Genomic DNA, 24,779 nt, shown 5'->3' on the forward strand with positions numbered 1-24,779 from the left:
TCCATTCCTCACCTTAAACAAGAAAGGCCATCGCTCAGGAGTACTTGAAGGCCATTTGGTGGATGCTCCAGTATAATTTTCTAGAAGGAAGAAAAGCTGGCATCTCCTACCCAGTGTATTTGATTCCCCGGGCTCATTTTGCAATTGGAAAAGAGCTAATAAATCCTATCTTTCTGCTTCACTGTTGATGCTATTCTGGCTTTCTGTTTATCAAGCAGAAGCAACCATTCCTTTGTAGCAACTCCACAACCCTCTCCACCAAGCAGTTATGAATCTAAGCCTTTAGGAAAAAATCACCAATAAAATACCCATCAATGGGAAATGTTACTAGTGCAGCAAAGACCAAAAAGTCATAATTTAAATATAGAAAAGTTTGCTTCTTATAGTGTCTTTCCTGTTTATTATCAGTAATATCTTTATGTTACTATGATATTCCACTAGCTATCTTTCATTGAAGTAACAAGAAATGTGTTAAATGCTTTATATAATTGCATTCATATAGCGCAGAAGTAGTACACTGTACCTATTTTGCTGATGAGGAAGCTGAGGTTTCGAAGTTCTCTTGCTGGGCTTGGCACAATGGTCGATTAGCTAATCCTTCACCTCTAAGATCCACCTCCTTGGATCCCATATGGGAGCTGGATTGGTTGTTCCATTTCCCATCCAGCTCTCTGTTTATGGCCTGGGAAAGCAGTGGAAGATGGCCCAAAGCCTTGGGACCCTGCACCCATGAGGGAGACCCCAAAGAAGTTCCTGGATTGGCTTACTCTGACCATTGCAATCATTTGAGGGGTGAACCAGCAGATGAAAGATCTTTCTTTCTGTAAATCTGCCTTTCTGTAAATAAAAATGAATAAAATTTTAAAAGATGTACTCTTGCTTGAAAACCAGAGAGTCTGTTGAACCGCTCCATAATGCCATATATTCAAATAATGACAGGAAATGCAAAAAAAAAAAAATCAGATGTTCTTTAACATAATCTGCTTGATTTTTATTTTAATATGGACATCTTAAAACAATGCATTTCAAAAGGACTTATTTATGAATTTGAAAGGCAGAGTTATGGGATTGGGAGAGATCTTCCCCAAATAGCCCCCAACAGCTGGGATGGGACCAGGAACCTGGAACTCCTGGAACTCCATTCAGGTTTTCCATGTAGATGACAGGGACCTTGGAACTTGGGTCACTTGCATTCTGCTTTTGCTGGCATATTATCAAAGAGTTTGGAAGGAAGTGGGACTCTAACAGGCACCTATGTGAGATGTTGGAGTTACATGTGACAGCTTAACTCACTGTGCCACCATGCTCCTCCCTATAACTTACTTATAAGGTTCAGACTTTAAATTACTTTCTTATTTGTTTGAAAAGGAGATACACAGAGAGAGAGAAAAAGAGAGAGAGAGAGAGAGATCTTCCATGCACTGGTTCACTCCCCAAGTGCCCACAGTAACCAAGGTTGGATCAGCTAAAAGCAGGTGCATGGAGCCCCATCCAGCTCTCCCACAGGTTGGACAGCGGTCCACAGTACCTGGGTCACCATCCTTTGCCTTTTCAGGTATGTTATCAGGGAATTGTCAGAAATGAAATAGCTGGAACTTGAAAGGTTACTCTTATATGGGATGCAGGCCTCCCAAGCAGCAGTCTAAGCCACCATGTCCCAATACCCACTTGTGAATTCCCCTTTAGAAATGTTTTTTCCTTTCCCTAGGAGGTATCATGATGTTCTGTTGAGTCAAAAAACAGCTCGATTGGGGAAAATTACTTAAAAGAATATAGTTCTGCATCTTGGGAATTGCAAATTTCACATCTCAGAATTTTAGTTACCATTAACCTGTTATTATGGGAATCATCCATATCCAACTCAGTTCTTCTGTGTTGAGTCTTTGCTGTCTGGGACTCCATGGTTTTCATATGTAACTTTCATTTATTTATGGCTTATGACACATATACTTCTAAAAGGAGTTTCAGGATAGGAACCCTAAGTCAATCTGTGTACCAGCATGATTAAGTATGCATTTGTAGAAGAGTCTAGAGGTCAAACATTCTAGTTCCAACCATATACACTAGGGAAGTCCTGAGCTCCAGTTTCGCTATTTGTTAGTTGGGGATAAACCCAGTACTCAGTTTCTCGGATGATTGTCAGGAGGATGAAATTCATTAAAGGACCTGCACTGTTTAATGTCAATCTACAGTGGGCTTGTCAATGCTACAAGGATGTGTTGTGAACTGGAAACAGTTTCAGAGCATGATGAAATCCAGTAACAGAAGAAGATCTGTTTACTTTTGGATCTTCTCATGTGGACCGCCAATGTGAAAGGGTCAGCCATTCTGTTTTCTGCTTCCTCTAATGAACTCTCTGTGGTACAATTACTTCTCTCAGGTCAAAAGGCAAGTCTTAAAGGCAGAGACCAACAAGAATTCCCAGTGTCCCCTCTGGCTTACTTATGACATGGAAGCACTTCCGCCTCTTTGAGTAACTCTACAAATAGGGTTACTTTCAATTATGTACTTTTTCAAATTAATTGAGGCAAGGAAGAAGTTTGCGGGAAATGGAATGAATAGACAAGTTTATTTGGATGCACAAGAATTTTGGAATGTATGCATAGCTTTCCATAAACTTTTCTGAAGCACCCTCACATCAATACTGAAAAGCATATTAAATATATTGCAGTTATTGCTGATAACCTGGATAAAGTTTCCACTATTCAAAAGCTGAGGTTTGTTTGTCATTTTAGTTTTCGAAGCTGGTCTCGTGGAAGAAGTGTGTACTTTAACCTATATCACCAGCAGAGCTTGCATCTGCTCCCCATTCCCTGCCTTTATGCTTTCTGCAGAATTTGTTTTGACCAACTGCCAGCTGTCTTTTCTCCAACAAAATGGATTGAATGGCCAGGACTACTTGGGCGCTGCTGTTGACAATTAAAATTGGAACACCCAATCACAGCCCACTCTGAGTAGGTTGGTACAAATTTCTATCCCATGGCTATGTGGGCAGCACCTTCTGAAGAGACAGCTGGCTTGTTTGAAAGCTGGAGTGGGTATTTTGGAGGTGCCTCGAATGTGTCAGATAGTGGGAGGCTCAGCCGTCTAGCAGTTGGTCAAGAGCTTGGATTTCGGATGCAGAGGACCCAGTGAGAATCTGAGTTTAGCAGCTGTGTGGGCTTGGGCAAGTTGCCTCAGGTCTCTAAGCATGGTTTTTCTCTTAGAAATTGACTAGATAGTGGCTGTTTCAGAGGGTTGCTCTGAAGATACAGTGAGATACAAATCTATAGAGCACTTAGTGTCTGATAGGTAGTAGACGCTCAACAAATAGCAGCTCTTGCTATTGTTGTTTTTACGATTATCTTAGTATTTATTTATTTGAAAGGTAGAGTGACAGGGGGAAGGGAAAGAGCTTCCATCTGCTAACGGCCACAACTGCCGGGGTTGATTCAGGTTAAAGCCAGGAATCTGGAGCTCTGTCCATGTCTCCCATGTGAGTGGAAAGGGCCCAAGCAGTTGGGCTATCCTCTACTGCCTTCCCAGGCACATTAGCAAGATCAGAAATAGAGTAGTTGGGCCTTGGATCCAGAAGCTAGAACAGAAACAGAACAGTTGGACTTTGAGTGGGTGCTCTGACATGGGATGCCAGTGTTGCAAACAGTGGCTTACCTTGCTGGACTAAAACACTTGTTTCAGCTTTCGTTAATATTGATGCATGTGAAGTGCTAGGTGCAACTATGAATATGCCTCTCTCTGTGTATGTGTATGTGTAAAGGGCCTCCAGGCACCCTGATATTAATGGGAGCCTGATTTCAGCCATCAGGTCAGAGGGGGTGGTAGTGCTGAGATGATATCCACCATTTTCACACCTGCGCCCACACATCATTTGCAGTCATCCTGAGGTGAGGCAAGTGTTAGTCATGTTCCCCGAGACCCAGGACACAGTGGGCATTTATTCCAATTAGAAGCAATTAAGGAATGACTCCTTATGGTGTGAGTATTTCCTTTTCCAAGTAAGAAGGGTTTTGCTTTTTGGCAAAGCAGACGAAATATTTGACTCTTTTTTTTCCTCTTTTATATTAAAAAATGAGGTGGTTTTGTGAGTACAGTCCATTATTAAATTGATTTTATGTAAATATTTTTCTTTTTAAAAATATTTATCTGTTTATTTGAAAGGTAGAATGACAGAGACATAAAGGAGAGGGAGAGGAAATGGGGAGAGAGAAGGGAGGGAAAAAGACAGGGAGGAAAAGAAGGAGAGAGAAAGATATCTTTCATTCTCTAGTTTACTCCTACACTAGCCAGAGCAAGAACAAACCAAAGTCAGGAACCTGGAACTCCTTTTGGGTCTACAGGAAGGCAAGCTGCATCTCCAGCAGGCCTTTGGTACACTCTAGCCTCTGCCTGGAATTCTTACTCTCAGGGACGACTATGTAGACAGACAAGGTACAGTTCTTAACCTCTCTCCTCCTCCTTTAAAAAATTATTTATCTTTATTGTGAAGGAAGAGTTACAAAGAGAGGAGAGACAGAGAGGATCTTCCATCCTCTGGTTTACTCCCCAAATGGCTGCAACACCTGGAGCTGGGTCAGTCTGTACCCAGGACCCAGGAGCTTCTCCTGCATGAGTACAGGGACCCAAGGATTTGAGCCAGCATCTGCTGCTCTCCCAGGCCACAACCAGGGATTGGAAGTGGAACAGTCTGGACTAGAACCGGTGCCCATATGGGATGCCAGCATGTTAGTGGGGAAACTCAGGATTCTATGCTTCCATGCCAACCCCATCAAGCCCCTTTTACCTTCATCTCTTTCAATTCCTTTGTGGGTCTAGGCAGTTACATATCCAATAAGTGATAATTATAATAATTATCACTTTCTTTCCTGAACATGATAGCCAATTAATTTCATGAAATGTAGGTGAAATGACATCAAATACAGGAAATAAAGACATTATTATGATGCTCATAAGAAAAGCTCCTTAGAAAATTGACTTCTTGGGCCCGGCGGCATGGCCTAGCAGCTAAAGTCCTCGCCTTGAACACAACGGGATCCCATATGGGTGCCGGTTCTAATTCCAGCACCTCCGCTTCCCATCCAGCTCCCTGCTTGTGGCCTGGGAAAGCAGTCAAAGACAGCCTGCACCCATGTGGGAGACCTGGAGGAAGTTCCTGGCTCCTGGCTTCGGATCAGCACAGCACCGGCCGTTGCACTCACTTGGGGAGTGAATCATCAGATGGAAGATCTTCCTCTTTATCTCTCCTCCTCTCTTTGTAATAAAAATAAATAAATCTTTTAAAAAAATAAGAAAATTGACTTCTTGTTAAATTTGCAATGCTCATACTAAAAATGAGTTGATTAAGACAGACTTGTTCTCAAATTCTCCAGCTATTTGTTCTTGAATTCTGCCAGATCCAGTGGACCTGGCACTGGGACCAGCATGAGTCTATTAGTTCAACAGTCATTCCTGTATGGTCTCCATAAGAGCTGTGAAAGAGAAATGCGGTGAGCAGTGAGATATGATAGCATTGGACACATTGCAGAGTGCTCAGCACAAGCTTCTGGAAACAGTACCCGAGACTAGGCTGAAGGGTGAGTAGAAGTCAGCTAGCCAAGTAGAGGGGCAAGAGGTTACTGAGCCAGGGAGAATAAAAGAAGGAGCTCATTTCTTGGAAGGTGGTAAACCAGATCCAAAGCCAGGTTGCAGTCCCCTGGTGGATTTTCCAGGAATAATTAGCCTGATTTCCTGAGGCCTCAACGTCAGTAGGAGAAGGGCCTTGGAATTTTAACTTACTGTACTTGTCTAAGGAGCTAGAACACTTTCCTTACTGTACCTGTTTTGTCTTTGTAGAACATCATCTAGGGGTGAGCCTGAGGGCTGTGGTTGTAGTCTATTGTGGAATCCATGTTCCCATTTCAACCCTGAAATACTGGCTAGGAAACCTCTAGATGTGTACCGTATGTTCAACGTCTCCTGAGAAGGGCATATGCCTATCAAAACAACATCTGACATACCTCATGCTCCAATAAGCTCCATTGTGGAACAAGGTCATACAAAGTATGAAATATTGGTCTTTACTAACAGTGTAATTTTTACTCTAAAAGTGAAACTCAACATTTAAAAAGTCAGGCATCCTTTCCTTATTTTTAGGAGTGTTTAGCTTTCCAAATGTTTCCTGGCTAGCACCCAGCACTTTGTGCGTGTTCCTGAAACTTTAGAAAGAACAGTTTCTGAAAGTCACATTGGCAGTTGAGAAGCCTGGAAAATGAAAGAAGAACATAGCCCTGAAAACTGAATTTGCTGTATATTATGAAGAAGTTGATTTATTGAGCATTTAATATGGGCTCAGCACAGTTATAGCAACTTTCTGTTGTAATTATTTCTTCTTTAATCCTCTTATAATATCTTGAGGGCAAGTACTACTATCATCTCTCTTTTTGGTTTCTAATGAGGAAGCAGGCCTAGAGGTGTTAAGTAAATCATCCAAGATCATATAGCTAATTAGGAGAGGAACTAGAACTTGACCCCACTCAGTAGTGACCATGAAGCCCAAGTCTAATCTTTCATTATAATAGCTGTGCCATGTTTTAATATCTGCATGGTGAAAACATTGGGTATCAGATCTTGAGGCAGATTTGAACTTGGTACCCATTATGCCTATGGTTCTAGTAGCAACATGTATGATGTAGCTTCCTCTCCACTTTACTCAACATCCAAACACATTGAAAGATCCTTCCAAAGACAGATGAGGAATCAATGTTGTGTCAAAGCAGACGAAATGGCTGCCTGTGACTCTGGCATCCCACGTGAGTGCCAGTTCTAATCTTTCCAACTCCACTTCTGATCCAGCTCCCTTGTGAAGGTAGCAGAAGGTGGCCCAAAAATATCTGGGGCCCTGACACTGATGTGGGAGACCCTGATGGAGTTTCTGGCTCCTAGTTTCAGCCTGGTCCAGAATTCACTGTTGGTGGTCATTTAGGGAGTGAACCACAGAAACTTTCCTATCTATCTCTCCCTCTCTGTCACACTACCTTTCAAGCAAATAAATAAATCTTCCCCCCAAATCCGCAAAGATGTGGATGGGTCCAAAGTTACCTCTCTGTGTGTGGAAGGGAAGCTGGTGATATAAAAGGCCTAGTCATGTGCTCTGGGGATATGATAATGAATCCTGAAAATTACTCTTGCAAGATTTGATGAGTACTGCCTGGGTAATTGGGAAATAAGTGCTACTTGAACTTCATCAATGCTGGCCTCTCATTTACATAACAATCATCTCTGCTAGTGTGGCAGCAGCTCTTCAAGCTGAATTTAATTTTCTGTATTTAGCACTTTTAAAACCTTGTATTGCTGGCTCTAAGAAAAGTTCATCATTTTCATCCACATCATGGACTAGTATTCAATCATTAAGGGAAGTAGGTGACGTGCACTCACATGCAAATTATCCATGAAATACAGGGAGCTTTTAACAGAGGAAAAGCAAATCGTGGTAGAGTCTGTGTGTTAGGCCTTGTTGCTTGATTGCAAGGTGATGGACAATCTGAGAAACAGCTTGAGTGAGAAGTGGACTCACTATGGCTCTAGTGTAGTTGTGAGAGCTGCGATGGTACTGGAGTACCCCAGAGAATTGAAGAAGAGATATATGAAAGAACTTTGGAGGTGACAGGAAGCTTTAGGGTCCTCAGCAATGAAATAAGGGTTGTGAAGGCTCTTAGGGACAAGACTTTCTGCCTCTTCTCTATTTCTCACTGTTTGCAGCTTTTCCATGAGTACGGAGTCATGGATGCTGGCAGCTCTCTGATCATATTCCTTGACCTCCGTCACTAGAGGAAGGACAGAGCTCTAGTAGCTGAGAAATCCCTAGGAAGGATTCTGGTGAGCCTTGCTGGGTGGGGACATGTGTCTATCCTTGGGGCTATTGTTACGGTCAGAGAGGAGAAGGGATGTGACAACTTGTGAAGCCAGAAGGGCAGGTTCTAAGGCTAGAAGAAGATAAGGAATACTGACAGGCAAAACCTCTATTTGGATCCAGTTGAAAGGACTTGTACACTCCGCCAGTGGCCCCAGCATTGCTTATGGCTGTTGGTTCCCTGCCAGGTGGCTCCACTTCTGATTCTGCTAATGGCCTGGAAAGGCAGCGGAGGATGGCCCAAGTCCCTGGGCCCCTGCATCTACGTGGGAGACCTGCAAGAAGCTCCAGGCTTCTGGCTTTGGACTGGCACAGCTCCGGCCGTTGTGGTCATTTGGGGAGTGAATCAATGGATGAAAGATCTCTCTCTGCCTCTCCTCTCTGTGTAACTGCCTTTCATAAAAATAAAATAAACATGTAAAGGAAAAAAAAAGTGCATGTACATTTTCCGAGAGCATTTGGCCACGAGCTTAAGATGGCACTTGAGATGTTCCCATCCTAGAACAAGAGAGCCCGGATTTGATATCCAGCTCCAACTCCTGACTCCAACTTTCTGCTAATGCAGAGCCTGGGAAATAAAGATGGCTCTTGTCATTGGTTCCCGTCACCCACAAGACTCAGAATGAGTTCCAATCTCCCTGCTTTGATCTGGCCCTGCCTGGCTGTTGTGGGCATCGGGAGAGTGAATTAGGGTATGGGAGCTCTCTTTCTTTCTCTCTGTGTGTTCTTCTTCCATATCCATGTTTAAAAAATCCAAGGAAGTATACACTAGGCTGTTAAAAATGGTCAGTAATCTTAGAGGACAGATGTTTTTACTTTTTCCTGGAACACATTCCTCCTATTTTTGTAAGCTGAAAGAAAAGTTAAGATTTTTATTAAAAGGTTAGGTAAAAAAAAATGTCCTAAACGGATAGCTCTTTGTTTGTTCAGCTGATAATGTATCTCATTAATCAAATCCAGGAGCAATCATTCTAAAGCTGTTGCCAGTGTGGTACATATTTTTATCATTTAAAATAACTTGTTTTCTTCCATTATTCTCCTCCAAACAAATGAGTTTCCTTTCATTTAATTGTGTAGTTAAGGCTATTGTTTAGAAAAGAACTACTTCTCAGAAACTGATCCAAAATCTGTTTCTAGAAATGGATAAATTTTTGGCAACATAAGTTATAAAGCCTTCTACTGTCTATAACAATTGCTTAGTGCTAGAACATTCAGTAGTCTGAGTCACTCTTGGAGAGGGAAAACTATACATCTAGTGCTTACAAGGAAAACCAGCATCTGATCCTGTTTTCTGGGTCCATGCACCATCTACCCTTATCTGGCACTGGCCCCTGTCCTGAGGCAGGCTGACTAATGGGCCCATCACTTCTATCTTTGCAGTACAACTGCGGATTCCTACTCTTTAAATTTTATTAACAGAGCTTCTATTTCTAAAAAAAAAAGAACTTATATTTATCAAGTATTCAGAGTGTTTATTCATACATTTATCTCATTTACTTTTTAAATATACAGATTAAATCAGTATCTTACAGACCTTAGGTCTGTGGTTTCCTTGGGGTTAAACATACCCGTTTGGGTACCAAGCAACATTTCTAGATAGCTCATTGCCCTTTTCTGCATAACAAGAATTGGGCAGGTATTTTTCTCCCACCCAGAGAGATTCCAGCTGTAAATATAGGAAAAGAATACAGACATTCTCAGCAACACTGGAGCGCTAGCACCAGGAATCTGCCTGTTGGTTAAAAGACCACAAGTATAAAAATCTTTGTTGGAACACCAGATTTATAAAATTCATACACTGGAAACTCCAGTCTTTCCCTACCCCTCTTATTATTTCCTTTATTTCTCAAAAGTTCCAATAAAACCTTGTTTACCAAAACAAGCTCATGGAAGTCAGCATTCTACTAGTGGTAAGGCCCCAGTTAGGTTGCACACATCCTGCAACAGAGCAGCTAGGTCCTGTTCCTGGCCCTGGCTTCTGACTCCAGCTTCCGCTAATGCAGACCCTGAGAGGCAGTGGTCATGCTTCAAGTACCGGGGTTTCTACCACTCATGTGACAGATCTGAGGTCCTGTCTTTGTTTAGTCTTGGCCTACTCCTGGTCATTGTGGGCAACTGAGGCATGAACCAGCCTGTCTGTCTCTTTCTATGTTTGTCTCTCAAATTAATAAATTAAAAAAAGAAAAGCTAGCATTGTGATGTAACCACTTGTGACACTGGCATCCCATATTGAAATTCCTGTTTGAATCCTGGCTACACAACCTCTGACCCAGCTTCCTGCTAATGCACCTGGGAAGGTAGCAGAAGATCATCTATATACTTGAGCCCCTGACACCCATGAGAGACCAGGATGGAATTCCTAGCTCCTGGCCTTGGCTTGGCCCAGACCTGGCTGTTGCTACCATTTGGAGAGTGAAGCAAATGATAGAAGATCTTTCTGTCTTACTATCTCTGTTTTTCAAAGGAGTAAACAAATCTCTCTCTTTTTTTTTAAAGTTTGTAAAGTCTGAGTTACAAAGACAGAGCGAGATAGAGCATGACAGACATTGATGAAAGGGGGGAAACACTGGCCAACACTGGGCTAGGCCAAAGTCAGGATCTAGGAGTTTCATTTGGGTCGCCCATGTGGATGGCAGGGGCCAAGCATTTGGGCCAGTTTATGCTGCTTTTCCAAGGCCATTAACAGGGAGATGGATGGAAAGTGAAGGAGGTGCCAGTACGGGATACCAGGGCCTCATGTGGCAGCTTTACTCACTTTACCATAATGGAGGCCCCACTAATTTCTTTTTGAAAAGTATCCCATTAAATATTAAAATTTCTTAACCAAACATTCTATTAAAATAAATACATCATAATAATTAAGATTTTTTGTGCCCCTTAAAGTTTTGTATCCAAGGCTAGTGTTTTGTTTTTTTCAAATGCTGGCCCTTTAGCAAGGAGCTTCACTGATTAATTTAAAACGCCTGAAGTTGTTAGGTACATTATTACTCTTTCTTCATTATGGGTACAAAAGTCAATGTTGCTTGAATGATCCGAGGACTTTACTCAATTTTATTTTATTCTCATCATAGCCATGTTGAAAAGAAACTGAACTATTTCTATTTTATAGAAAAGGAAATTAAGTCTTTAAGTAACTTGTCTAAAGATGCACAATGATTAAATTTACACTTTTTTGCCACTTGAAAGGAAAACTAAAAGACGTTGGCTTGTGGGCAGGCACTGGAGCTCAGTTGGTTACGCTGCTGTTTGGGAACCCCCCACATCCCTCAGGAGTGCTGGTTGTTCTGGCTGTTCCATTTCAGAATAAACTCCCTGCTAATGTGCCTGGGAGGCAGCTAACAATGCCCCAAGTACTTGGTTTCTTGTTACCTGAGTGGAAGGCTATGGAGTTCCTGGTTACTAACTTCAGCCTGGCCCAGCCCCAGGTATTACGACCATTTGGGAAGCAAAGCCACAAAATGCAAGATCTCTCTCTCTCTCTCTCTCTCTCTTTCTCTCTCCCTTTCAAATAAACACAAAGCTTTTAAAAAATAAAATTCTTCCTTGGGAGTGGGCATGTGGCACAGTAGTTAAGTTGCCACTTGAGACATATGAAATCCCAGTGCATGCAAGGCGAGGACTTTAGCTGCTAGACTACTGCATTGGGCCCATAGACTTTTTTTTTAAAGTAAGGGCAGCCCAGTGACATTTCTCTCAAGCTAAAAATGTACCTCACAGTGGAAAGTGTTATGTCTCCAAGAGTTAAGCTCTGCTTTCAACATATAACCACACCAATACCCTAGCTCTAATTTGAATCCTGGGAACCCCGCTTCATATTCAGCTCCCTGCTGATGTGCCTGGAGAAACAGTGGAAGAGGAACCAAATGCTTGGGCTTCTTCCATCCACACAGTGAACCTGGATGTAGTTCCTGGCTCTTGGCTTCGAACTGACCAGACTCTGACCATCTGAGGAGTGAACCAGGAGATGGAACACATCTTTCTCGCTATCCTTTCATCTTTGTCACTCTGCCTTTCAAATAAATAAAATAAATCTTTATTTAAAAACTCTGTCTCATTAAGAGACGTGTACAAGCGATCTCATGCCTATGAAGAACACATACCTATGAGATGTTTTGGGATTCTTCCCATGGATTTTTTTAAAAAAAGATTTATTTATTTATGTTGGAAAGTCAGATATACAGAGAGGAGGAGAGACAGAGAGGAAGATCTTCGATCCTCTGGTTCACGCCTCAAGTGGCTACAATAGCCAGAGCTGAGCCAATCCGAAGCCAGGAGCCAGGAGCTTCTTCTGGGTCTCCCGTGTGGGTGCGGGGTCCTAAGGCTTTGGGCCGTCCTCGACTGCTTTCCCAGGCCACAAGTAGGGAGCTGGATGGGAAGTGGAGCAGCCGGGACATGAACTGGAGCCCATATGAGATCCTGGTGTGTGCAAGGTAAGGATTTCAGCCACTAGGCTACTATGCCAGGCCTCCCATGTATACTCTTTTTTTTTTTTAAACATTTATTCATTTTATTACAGCCAGATATACACAGAGGAGGAGAGACAGAGAGGAAGATCTTCTGTCCGATGATTCACTCCCAAAGTGAGCTGCAATGGGCCGATCCGAAGCCGGGAACCTGGAACCTCTTCCGGGTCTCCCACGCGGGTGCAGTGTCCCAGTGCATTGGGCCGTCCTCAACTGCTTTCCCAGGCCACAAGCAGGGAGCTGGATGGGAAGTGGAGCTGCCGGGATTAGAACCAGTGCCCATATGGGATCCTGGGGCATTCAAGGCGAGGACTTTAGCCGCTAGGCCACGCCGCTGGGCTCCCATGTATACTCTTATGTCTGGCTCAACTAAGCATACCATGACTCTAACCACCAACTGTGATGATTCACATATGCTGTATTTCTCATGTAGCTGAGGTTTGACCTCAAATGTATGTACAGAGCTATTTTTTAAATCTCTTCCTGATGCCTCAAATCAAACACTTGATGTGTTGATGTATCTATTTGATGAACCCATCAAGTGTTTATATATTGTCTATCAAACCTATGCATTTTCCAATTTTTCCATGAAGTATTTCTAGTCTCCACTTTCATTTTTATATAATGCAGCATGTCTTGTGAGTATGTTTCTTCCCTGAGAGTTAAGCTCTCACAATGGCTACTTGTTAGCGTTTTGAAAGGTGTGCATGTACAAGTATACATATGCACGTATTTGCACATTTCAACATAAAAGTCTGAGCATGTTTGGTTGGGAGGCACTCTAAAATCTTTTAGTTCAGGGCTAATGTTCCAGCAAGCAAGCTGCTGCTTGTGGTGCCAGCGTCCTGTATAGGGGCACTGGTTCAAGTTCTGGCCATTGACTTTTGATCCAACTTCCTGCTAATGTCCCTGGAAAAGCAGTGGGGGGTGGCTCAAGGACTTGGACCCCTGACATGCCTGTGGAAGACCTGAATGGAGTTCTAGTCTTCTGGCTTTGTCTAGGCCCAGCCCTGGCTGTTGCAACCAACTAGGGAGTAAACGAGTAGATGAAGGTTTCTCTCCCTATTTCCAAATTCCGTCCCTCTCTGTCACTCTGCCTTTGAGATGAATAAAATGACTTCACTTTCCCCAAATATCCATTTGTTGTTATACCAAATAAAGGAGCTTTCTATTTAGTGACTTACCCTTAACATTTCCTGGGTCAAGGACTGGATATGAAACAAAGGTATGGAGAACTGTCAGTCTCCCTATAGTCAGTTGTCCCGCTCAAATCCAAGGACTCCTATCCAGACCTCAGTTCAAAGGCTAAGAGGGTAGGTGGCCAACAGTGAGCCCTGAGCATTAACGGAGTCACTGTGGCTAAGTCACCTGACTTTTCTGAAGACTGGGAAGCATCTTCAGGGAGTTCTTGTGAGAGTGGCTGAGGAAGTACAAGCGCTGGCACAGAACAGACACAGTCACCCTCAAGAATGTGGCTCACATTTCAAAAGGCAGGGGGTTTTAGGGATTGTCAAAGGATTCCCAACAAGGCCCTCTGTGCAGCCTGAGGCCCTGAGGCTGTCAAGGATTTATGTGGGGAATGAAAACACAGCAGGTGCAGCTGCGGTTTCCTTCAGAAGTGTCCACATCAGGAGAACAAATGCTGATTTCCTGGTGATGGGTTAAAAGTGCAGAGACCTCTGGGACCACTAATCTGAACACCAGAGATGTAAAAGGAAGGTGTTAAAATAAACAACAACAAAAACAAACAAAAGCAATGGGCACTTAGGCAGGAATAGGCAGGTATTTTTGTCTTTCAGAGTCCAATTTCCTAAGCAGGAACCATTTACTACTTGAATTCATTCCCACCAGGAGAGGAAAGCAGGAGGGGGCCCCTACTCAGTGGACTAATTCCACACCCGAGCTCACTCTGCCTGCGCCCCGTGGCTAGATTTGCTCCGTTTATTTGAGCTCCCCAGGAGGAGACCTTTGATTGTGAGCACTGGACACGGACTCAATCAGGGCAGAAAAGCTATCGCGGCTCTTCTACCGGTCACTCAGGGCGAGAGCCCAAGGCTGGAGGTGCCCACGACATTTCCCAGTTTCCTCCCAAAGTGAAGTGGCAGCAGCTGGCACTTCTGACTTGTTGAGTGGAAGCGTTTTTCCAAAGAAAAACTTGTCCAAACCTTCCTCCGCACTACCTGGAGAGGTGTGTGTGAGAGAGAATAAATTCAGACATAATTTTCTTGCATAAATGGGACAATCGCAGGGGCCAGAAAGAGGCACCCAGTGGATATGATGAATACAACCTTTTTCACTAGTTCCACCTTTCATCTTCCATTCTCTCCTCCTTGGAGGAACAAGAAAGCCAATATATATATCTATATCTTTTGAAATCCATTCTACCTGCCTAACGAATACTGAGCTGACAGGAGGGTGTCGGGATCCGGGGAGTCCCGCCCCCACCTCTAAAAGCTTAACTTGAAAGAGAAGTGCCACTCCTGCCCGCTCCTCTGTCACCCTAAAAAGCCACCCTTGGAGAAGTGGGGGTTTGCGGTCCCCAGGGACAAGGACGTCCCGGGGCCAGTCGCTTCGCGTCGGCAGGCAACCAGCCAGGAGGAGGCGCTGCCCGTCCGACCTGGGGCGCTCTCTGCTGCCCCCCGCCGAGCGCCCGGCCCCGGCCCCCCCGCAGCGGCTCCTCGGGAATGCTGGGAATGTGAGTCAGGGCCTGGGCGAGCGGCGAGCGAGGGAGCGAGGAGGGCGCGAGGGCGCGAGGGCGCGTGCGAGCGAGCGCGCCGGCCGGCCGGGTGGGGGCTCCAGCGGCGCAGCGCCCGGCAGCGAGGCGCGAGCGCGCGTCTGGAGACTGCGGCGGGTGCCGCCCCCTCGGCCGCCGGCCCCCGCCCGGCCCCGGCCCTCCCGCGCCTTGTCGTCCTCCGTCGCTCTCGTTCGCTCGTTCGTTCGCTCGCTTGTTCGCTCCCTCCCGCCTCACCCCGACTCCCCGCCCCGTTCCTCCTCCTCCTCTCGCTCCGGAACGCTCGGGCTCCGGCGCCGGCTCCTCCCGGCCGGCCGCCCGCCCGGGGCTGAGGCGACGTGAGGTTGTAAAAATCCATGTGGGACGGCCCCGGGGCGAGCGAGCATCGCGGAAAGGTGAGACGCCGACGCCCGGGCCGGGCCACCGGGTGCTTGTCTCCCTCGGGGACGCCGGGGTGCGGGCATCCCTCGTGCCGGGTGCCCCCTCGCTCGTGGGGAGCTGCAATGCGTTATCGGGGAGTCGAGGGGTGAACCATCCGCCCCCACCTGGGCAGTCTCGGCGGGGCGGGAGGGCACGGGGCGGCCTCCGGCGGATTTGCATGGGATGTGTAAGCCCCCAGAGCAAGTGCACGACATTCTCCGGCGTGCCAGCCACCTCCTGCAGCCCCTCTGCCTCAGCCACCCTCACTGGCATCGCCTTTCTTCTCTCCGGATGCACCCTTTCGCCTGGCTTGCCCCTTAGCCTCGAGGAGTGAGGTGTCCACCGGCGCCGGGGTCTTGAGGAAGCCTTCTGTCCTTCCCTCCGCAGGAACGAGTAGAGAAAGGTGGCGGGGCCCAGCCCAGAGGGTGGGTGTACCAGGCTGCCTTGGGTGGGCCAACGAGGGCAGCGTGTTTTTTTTTTTTTTAATCCGTGTCAGTGAAAATGCAGCCGGATTTATCAGGGAGAGGGAGTGGGCTGGTGTGAGGAAAGGAAGACGGTGTGCAACTGAAGGCACCGCTGCCCTCCTTCTACACAGCTAATTTTACAAGAAAAGGGGGGGTACTCACGAAGGTGCACCTGATTTTCCCTTAGAAAAATTCTATTCCGAGCCTTTGAAAGATCATCTCAGGACAGTGGGATTAAGGGCTGCCTCGGTGCGCGATAATAAAATTGCGCTCCTAAACTCTGGCCCTGTCTTATTTATTTCGCACTTAAGGGTCTCTGTTCTTGCCGTAGAGGGAGGGTCCGTGCCTTTAGGAGAGGATCGATTTTAGGCGGCTACCTGCTTTGGCTGGATGAAAGGCAATTTACTCCCTGAGCGGTGAATTGTCAGTTGCCTGTGTGATTGACAGCCACACCTGCCACTTATGTAGGTGGAACGGGGACCGGTGGAACCCCAAGAGCCAATCATTGCTTGGGAGAGGAGGGCAGCTCCCACTTGTCATGGTTAGTTTCCTGGTTGGCTCTTTACATCAGTGATTTTACTTAACCATTGGTTTCCACCAGGTATGGAGTTCCAGCTGTGAGAGACAGAGAAGCGGGAAGAAAACTCTTGAAAATGGGCTTGGAAGCAAGTATGTTTGATATGTTTCCTTGTCCTAATCCTTGTCCCCTGCCATGCCTTTTATTTTATTATCGTTTATTTTATTATCGCTTGTTGTAGGAGTTGGGGCTACTGAGGCTGTTGGCTTACAAGATGAAGACGATAGGTGTCTGGGTGGAGAATGAGTTGGGGGGTGGTAGCAGCGGTGATTTTGAGGGGAGGGAATTGAGGGCCACCCGTTCCTCTAGGCTTGCTGTCTTTCAGGGAGACACCATTAACTACGGAGCTGTCCGAGGGAAAAGGGTGTGGCATTTTTTCTCCCACAGTCACTCTTGTCCTTGTCCTCACACTGCTTCTCTGGAAACCGACCTTGGCTCCTGGGCTCTATGGGATGGATTTATGCGATATTTTTGAAGCAGGCAGGCATGCTGTGTACAGATTAATACGACTAGAAGGGATTCTGCATTCTGACAGTGGAACTCAACTTCTGGAGGTGTGGCTGCCTTGTTCTCTTTTGCTGGATGTCAGTTTGGAGGTGACGGGTGAGGTTAAGCCATATTCTTCCTTGAGGGAGTAAGACTGCCTTTTTCTAATGTGAGCCACCTTGTTGGCTTGCTTCTTTTATAAAAGCTTCTCTCTCTCTCTCTCTCTCTCTCTCTCTCTCTCTCTCTCTCTCTCAGGAGAGAAGATGTGAATGGTGATGGAATGGTGACTTTCCCAGGACTTCCATGAGTGGATGCTTCAGGGGTGTAGGTCCAGAGCCTGCTGCACTCTTTACTAGTGAAGGCGGATTGCCTTTTTTTTTTTTTTCCTAACACCCTCTCTGAATTCAGTAGAAAAATGAATGATGTAGAGAGTTTTGCCTGAAAGAAGCTGTAGCTGGGTAGGAGCCTTTACACGTTTCAGTGTTTCACAAACAGCTTGTGAGCCAGAATACACTCACATGAGGATGGTCTTCATGTAGAGGCCAGGGGTGTCAAGGTTGTTTTGTAGCATTTGTCCTTAGTCTGCTGGTTATGTGTGATAACACTTTGCCAAGTATTTTACCTGCATCTCAAAACAAACAAAACCTTGTAGAATGCCAGGAGGTGTGTATACTACGGTCATCCCCAAATTATAGATGAGGGGACTAAAAGGAATCAAGAACCTTCTGTAGCTTAGGGATCTAGCAAGCACTTTGGCTTGGATTTGTCTGACCCCGAGTCTGTGACCTTGGCCACAGGCTTGAATTCACATGTTGGTGGTGTGGTAGGGATGTGTCTGGTCTGTGATGGGATGGGTGCCAGCCTGGGATGAGCTTGGAAGAATTTGTTCTTGTGGTAGTGGTCCTTGCAGCAGCCTCTTTGCTTTTCCATTTGGTGAGTCTGTTACATCTGCCAGCAGGCAGACACAGTGACTGTGTATCATATACACTTCTAGAGATCACTTTTGGCCCAATACCTAATGGCAACGTAGTTGCTAACTTGATGCTAGTGACTTAGAATAAGATAAAAAAACAAAGAAAACCAAATCCCAAATCTACACTCTTCCATTTTTCTTGATACCTTAAATTTCACGTGGGTTTTTGATTATGTCTGGGTTAAGCACTTTTAACATTATTGGATTATCTCTTTCCCTTGATAAGAGGAGTTGTATCTTCTCTTTCATTTCTGAAAACATAATTTCTCATTAGAGATGAAATATAATTATATTTAGAGTTATTTCTGTAAGAGCATGATCCTCTTTTTTTCTGTTGGAAAAACTACAAGAATTAAAGCTCATCGTTGCCTTCCCATTGGTGAAATAAATTTGTCAAAATAACATAGATGCATGGTATTGGAATCCAGAAATTTACCTGAACAGATTTTTTAAATTTTGGTTAACATTTGTACAATCTGTATTTTTGTTTGTTTTGCTAGGAGATCATTTATCCTTTATAACTTTTAAAGTTACTTGCTTTTTAAATATTGATTTATTTTCATTGGAAAGGAAGATATACAGAGAGAAGAGGTACAGAGAGAGATTTTATGTCCACTGGTTTACTCCCTAAGTGGCTGCAATGGCCAGAGGTGAATTGATCTGAAACCAGGAGCCAGGAGCTTCCCCTGAGCCTCCAACGTGAGTACAGGATCCCAAGCTTTGGGCTGTTCTCTACTGCTTTCCCAGGCCACAAGTGGGAAGCTGGATGGGAAGTAGAGCAGCCAGGATTAGAACCTGGGATCCTGGGTGTGCAAGGCTAGGATTTAGCTACTAGACCACTGCACCAGACCCAGGTTATTTGCATTTTTTGAGACACACACACACACAGTCTCTCTCTCTCTCTCTTTCTGTTACACACACACACAGATTGGGGAAGAGAGAAAGAGAACAATCTTAGCTCCATTTCAGTCTATAGGAAGGATTGGGCCAGGCCCAAGGTAGTTACACAATTGGGGTCTCTTACATGGGTGGCAGGGACCTCAAGTACTTGAGCCATCACATGCTGCCTTCCAAGTTGTGCATTAGCGGAAAGCTGGAATTGGTGGAGCCAGAGCTGCTGTATGGGATGTGGGCATCCCAAGGTCGTCCCTATACCTGCCCTGCCCCCGTAACCCCAGCCTTTTAGAAAATATCAGCCCATCAGAGAGGGTATACCTAAGAAGCCATTGAACCTGACTGGACAATAAGATGCTGGACTCTATGTTTGGTATATGCTTGCAATGGGGGAATCTCAACTGAACTTGAACTGTGGTTATGCAACAAGGTGGAGGAATCCACCATGGTGGGAGGGTTTGGGGAGGGGTGGGGAGAACCCAAGTACCTATGAAACTGTGTTGCATAATACAATGTAATTAATGAATTAAAAATAATAAATAATAATAAAAAAAACAAACAAACGAAAAAAGAAAATATCAGCCCATAAGTTAGCATTTTGGCTGTTGTATGTGAGATGTTTGTCAGCCAGAAATTCAGTTTCAGCCATGTTTGTACTATTCCTTGAGGCTTTGTTTATTTTTTTAATTTTAGTAAGACAAATGGAAAGCAAAAAACAAACAAAACCTCCAAAATATTGATAATGATAATGTGGATCTTATGAGTTTAAAACAGTTAATCCAAAGGCAGAAACCCCTGGGTGAAGCAATGGAGGAGATTCTGCTGCGTGTTCTTATGTGAAGAAAAACAAAAACCTAATGAACATGTAAGAAATACTAACATATATCAAGTGGTAAAGATATGCTAATCAACTTGGGCAGGGAAACAGCTCTCTGACTAATGTACCCAGCAGGTGTTTATTTTTACACCCAGGGTCCTTTGTTTTGACTGATTTAGCTGAGCTAGGCGGGGCTTCTTGGGCTTGCTACAGTGGAAGCTCCATATTGGGTTCCGTTCCACTCATCTTCTGGGGCACAGGCTGAAGTGACAGCATACTCTTTTGAACTCCAGAATCAAGCTAAACTGCACAAATGTCACTTCATTGATAATTTTATTTGGACAAAACAAGAGAGAGAGAGAAAGAGAGAAATAGATGAAAGAGTTGCCATCTGCTGGTTTATGGTTTACTTCTCCAGTGCACACAATGGCTGGAGCTAAGATGGGTCTGAGGCTGGGAGCAACGAGTTGTCACCCTTGGGTGGCAGGGACCCAGTTACTTGGGCTGTCACCTGCTGCCTCCCAGAGTCCACACTAGCAGGAAGTTGGAGTCAAAAACCAGAGCCCCAAATCAAAGCTAGGCACTCTGATATACAACATGAACATCTTAATTGGAGTCTTAATCATTAAGCTAAGCACTAGCTTCTAAATCTAGTGTTCAACTTTTGCATTTCTGGCATATACTTTGTTTAATTCTTGAGGTCTGAGAGTAAAAGCAAGTATGTGAATATACATGAGTTACTTAAGTTCTTAGAACTATTTAGTAGAAAGCATTCAGTTCCAACAGACAATGTTCAATGCAGTTTTTTAGCAGTTTTTACTGGATTTGCGTCCTGTGCCATGGTGCTTGCCAGTAGGAGGAAGGGAGGAAATTGGAAAATTCAAGTAGAGTAGTGATAAATTGTTAGGAGCACTTGTGGATAAAATGCATTGCTCTAGTTGGCCAGAGGGTCAGACAGGTCGATAATAACAGTAATAATCATAATTCTAATAGTGTGATAGGTTTGCATAGTTTTAATAGAAAATACATATTGGGGAAAAACTACATGGAATTGGAATTTTTAGAAGATTTATTCATGTTTATTGGACAGTCAGATTTACAGACAGAAGGAGAGACGGAAAGATTTTCCATCTGCTGGCTCACACCCCAAATGACCCAATGGCCAGGACTCAGCCTGTCTGAAGCACGGATTCAGGAACTTCTTCCAGGTGTCTCACATGGGTGCAGGATTCCAAGACTTTGGGCTGTCCTCTACTGCTTTCCCAGGTGATAGACAGGGAGATGGATGGGAAGTGGAGCAGTTGAGACACGAACTGGCATCCATATGTTATACTGGCTTTTGCAGGGTGAGGATTAGCTAGGTAAGCCAATGTGCCGGCCAGGATTTGCAATTTTTTTAAAAGTCAAAATAAGCTAATTTCCTTTTCCATGAACTTGAAAACTATTCATTTAAAAGTACAATGGAAAGAGTGAGAGAGAGGGAGATCTTCCATTTGTTGGTCTATTTTTTTTCCTTTTACTAAAATTTTTAAAAATTTTTTACTGGAAAGGCATATTACAAAGAGAAAGAGAGACAGCAAGAAAGATCTTCCATCTGTTGGTTCACTCCTTAAATGGTCACAATTAGCTGAGCTAATCCAAAGCCAGGTTCGAGGAGTCTCCTCCAGGGCTCCCATGCGGGTGCAGATTCCCAAGGCTTTGGGCCATACTCTACTGCTTTCCCAGACCACAAGCAGGGAGCTGGATGGGAAGTGAAACGGTTGGGACTGGGCCTTGTTTGTTTTGAAAATGGCTGCAACATGGGCCCGACTCCATGACTCAGTGGCTAAATCTTGGTCTTGCAGTTGCAGGCATCCTGTATGGGGTCCAGTTTGTGCATCAATGCCTGCACCTGTCAGAAGATTCAGGGGGCTTCTGGATTCCAGGTTGAAGTTTGAGTTTGACTTCTTGGGCTAATGAGTAGACAGTGATTTGAAAACATCATGTATTGTAGGTTCAAGGATCTTTGATGCTTAAGGGCCTGGTGTTAGTATGAATTATGGAGGAAGAAATCTGGATCTGAAACGGAGTGGGCACCATGAGAAGGGAGCAGATCATAGTTTATTGTTAATCTGTAATATTCTGAGAACCAAATTTCCCCAAGGTTGGTATTAACTTCTACCGAGGGCTTTGCTTTTGCTGGGCAGTAGGGAATGAGTAATGTGGAGAATTGCTAATAGGATATGAATCATTATTAATGCTGTAGAGTAGGGGCCTCTGCTTGTTGTTGTTATCATTTACTGAGCCCTCCAGGACCTTGAAGGCATGTTTTTGGTCTGGGTCTGGCTTTGTTATGTTGGTTAAAGGCAGCAGAGAGGTAGGATGAGGTTGGAGAGTGCTCCAGTAAGAATCAGTTAATGTACTTATTTGTAAAATATTCTGGAGCTTCTTTGATGGAATAACTTTAACTCACTGAGTCTGGTTTATTTTTCTTTCTAAATCTTGAAATAAAGGATTTGATTTTCACTCATGTTTATTAGTTTTTTTTTTCACTTTAGTAAATAAAAACTTAAACATGATCCTCTGTGTCCTGACTGAAAAAAAATCCCAAATCTTTCTGGAAGTTCAGGATACTAGGCTTATGTGGTCTGTCTTTTTCATTGAGGCCACTGCTCTCAAGTGATCCCTACAAAGCCTTCCAGAGCCAAGATCATGTGAACCTTCTAGCTGTCTGGGTGTTTTATCTGAGCATCCTCTTTGCTAAATCCCTTTGTTACTCCCCAGTTTGGTATGTTTGATATAATCTGCAGCAGAGAATTTTAGTATTTCCCCACAGCCACTTTTTCTCTGGCCCCAGACCCGTGTTGGAAGTGACTGGTATCACTTCTCCCCCCCAGAGTTTAGTCTCCAGTGTGAGACCATCAGTGCTGTTCTGCTGCTGTGATGTTAATAGAAGCACATTGAAACTGAGCCTCTATCTGCCAGGGTTGCTCAGGCCCTAAGTGAACAAGGCTTTTTTAATCAGCTGGAGTTGGGCATAGTATGTGATCCAGTGATAGATGGTCACTGTTTTAAGCCATAAAAGTTTGTGATGGCCTCCTCAGCACTTTTTAGCTTATCCTTATTGCTGCCTCATGTTTTACACATCTGCTGGACATTATTTAACTTACTTTTTGGACGTCTTTTGGTCTAGTTGCCTTTATTTGTCATTTAGGAAAGCAGTTGGGAGGCATCTACAACAGCTCTTCATGCGGGTCTCTGTACTCATAGTTTATTTTCTTGGAAATATTTGAGCTTAATTACATTGGTGTTCTTGTTAAAAAATTGTGAAGTACATCTTATATTTTAGAAAATCCTTTAATGCCCTTTTTTAAGTGTTTTTTTTTTTCTTCTTGACAACAGAGATAGAGCTGCCTCCCATCTATTGGTTGATTGTTCGAATGTTTGTAACACAAGTCTGACAGGCTAAAGCTGGGAGCTGGGAACTCATCCAGCTCTTCCACACCAGTGGGAGGAACATTATTTGAGACATCACCACTGTCTCCAAGGGTCTAAGTTAGCAGAAGGCTCCAGTCAGGAACCAGAGTTTGGAGTTGAACCCAGTATGACATCAGATGTAGAAAGTCTTAATCCCTAAATTAAAGGCCTGCTCTACTGCAGTTTTAGGTAATAGAATCCCTTAGGGTTGGAGAGGACTATTGATCACCAGTTACTATGATGATGATTGCCATTGATAAAGTGCTTATTTATTGATTTGTGAAATATTTATTAGGTTTCTACTTTGTCGTAGATACAGACATGAAACCTAGACGATTCCTCACTTGGAACTTATACACCAGTTGGGAGGTGAGGATAAGCTTGTTCTTTTCTAGGAAGGGCACCCTTTATTGAGTCTTTTGCTATGTTCTAGGTGCTCTCTTTTGATCATTTTTTTAGATTTATTTATTTTTTTTTATTGGAAAGTCGGATTTACAGAGAGGAGAGACAGAGAGGATCTTCTGTTTGGTTATTCACTCCCCAAGTGGCTGCTATGGCCAGAGCTGAGCCAATCTGAAGCCAGGAGCCAGGGGCTTCTTCCGGTTCTCCCATGCAGGTGCAGGGTCCCAAAGCTTTGGGCTGTCCTGTGCTGCTTTTCCAGGCCACAAGCAGGGAGTTGGATGGGAAGTGGGGCTGCTGGTATTATAACTAGTGCCCATAAGGGGTCCTGGCGCGTGCAAGGTGAGAACTTTAGCTGCTAGGCCACCACACTGGGCCCTCTTTTGCTTATTTCATACTACTCTAAAGGTAGATATGATACCCTCATTTTACAGAAGGGAAAGGCTCAAGGAATTTGGTCTGCTCCATGGAAGCCATGGGCTTTTGCTTTTTGCTGTATCCATTGTCCCTAGAAAAACGTTTGACACTTGGAAGGTGGTCAAAAAATGTGTGTTGAATGGATGAAGGAAGAACAGAAGAACTTCTTGACCATAAATGCTGAGAGAATTTAAACTTTTGTCTGCCTGATTCTCAAGGTTGTTGAATTACTGAGAAAAGTAGAAGAAGCAGTGTGTAGCCCCACAGTTCTGGTTCTGTAACCACTGAGCCCCACCAATGTCAATATGAAAAACACCAGAAAGAGCCAGACCATTTCATTTTTAGGTTCAATAGCTCCTCTCTGGTTGTAGTTCAGCTTCTGTCCCATCCCTGGGCTGGTGGATTCCCTGAGCTGTGCCTCAAGTTCTGCTCTTAACCTTTTGGTTATTCCTTCGCCATGGTAGATTTTTCGGATTTGTTGTTTTGAAGTTCTGTCTCCTCTGTTCTTGGACTCATATTGACTCTGCCAAGCAGAGTTCATCTTGGTCAGAGCCCAGGAAATCTCAAGTTGTTGGCACCTATTGGGCACTCAACAAAATTAAAAAGAGAGTGTGAGAGAGAAGAAAAGGGAGAAGGGCAGTCTTCATTTTCAGGAAACAGACACTGCTTTCTGAAAGTCATTGGTTAGATTATAGCTGCATTGAATGAGGAGTCTGGGTCAGAGGGCATCTCTGGAGACATCTGTAGGCCAGAGGCTGGTGATTATCCAGCTTCACTGAGACGTGATACTGGTAGGG

At 44.4% G+C, this 24,779-nt stretch overlaps 1 protein-coding gene across 10 annotated transcripts in view; it reads left to right on the plus strand.

Annotated features, from left to right (window-relative positions):
- The window catches only part of ERC2 (ELKS/RAB6-interacting/CAST family member 2), an 899,314-nt gene that overhangs the window by 24,619 nt on the left and 849,916 nt on the right, over positions 1-24,779 (plus strand). For 8 of the 10 annotated variants that reach the window (XR_009247350.1, XR_009247349.1, XR_009247351.1 and 5 more), the window contains exons 1-2: positions 15,361-15,474; positions 16,565-16,632. The exons of 1 other annotated variant lie outside the window; for it this stretch is intronic. The gene's annotated coding sequence lies outside the window, so the exon portion shown is untranslated. Of the gene's footprint in view, positions 1-15,360; positions 15,475-16,564; positions 16,633-24,779 lie in introns of those variants that run through there. One more of the 10 variants, XM_058678724.1, reaches the window with a different exon arrangement.

The sequence above is a fragment of the Ochotona princeps genome, chromosome 21, assembly GCF_030435755.1.
Source record: "Ochotona princeps isolate mOchPri1 chromosome 21, mOchPri1.hap1, whole genome shotgun sequence".
Taxonomy (NCBI): Eukaryota; Metazoa; Chordata; class Mammalia; order Lagomorpha; family Ochotonidae; genus Ochotona; species Ochotona princeps.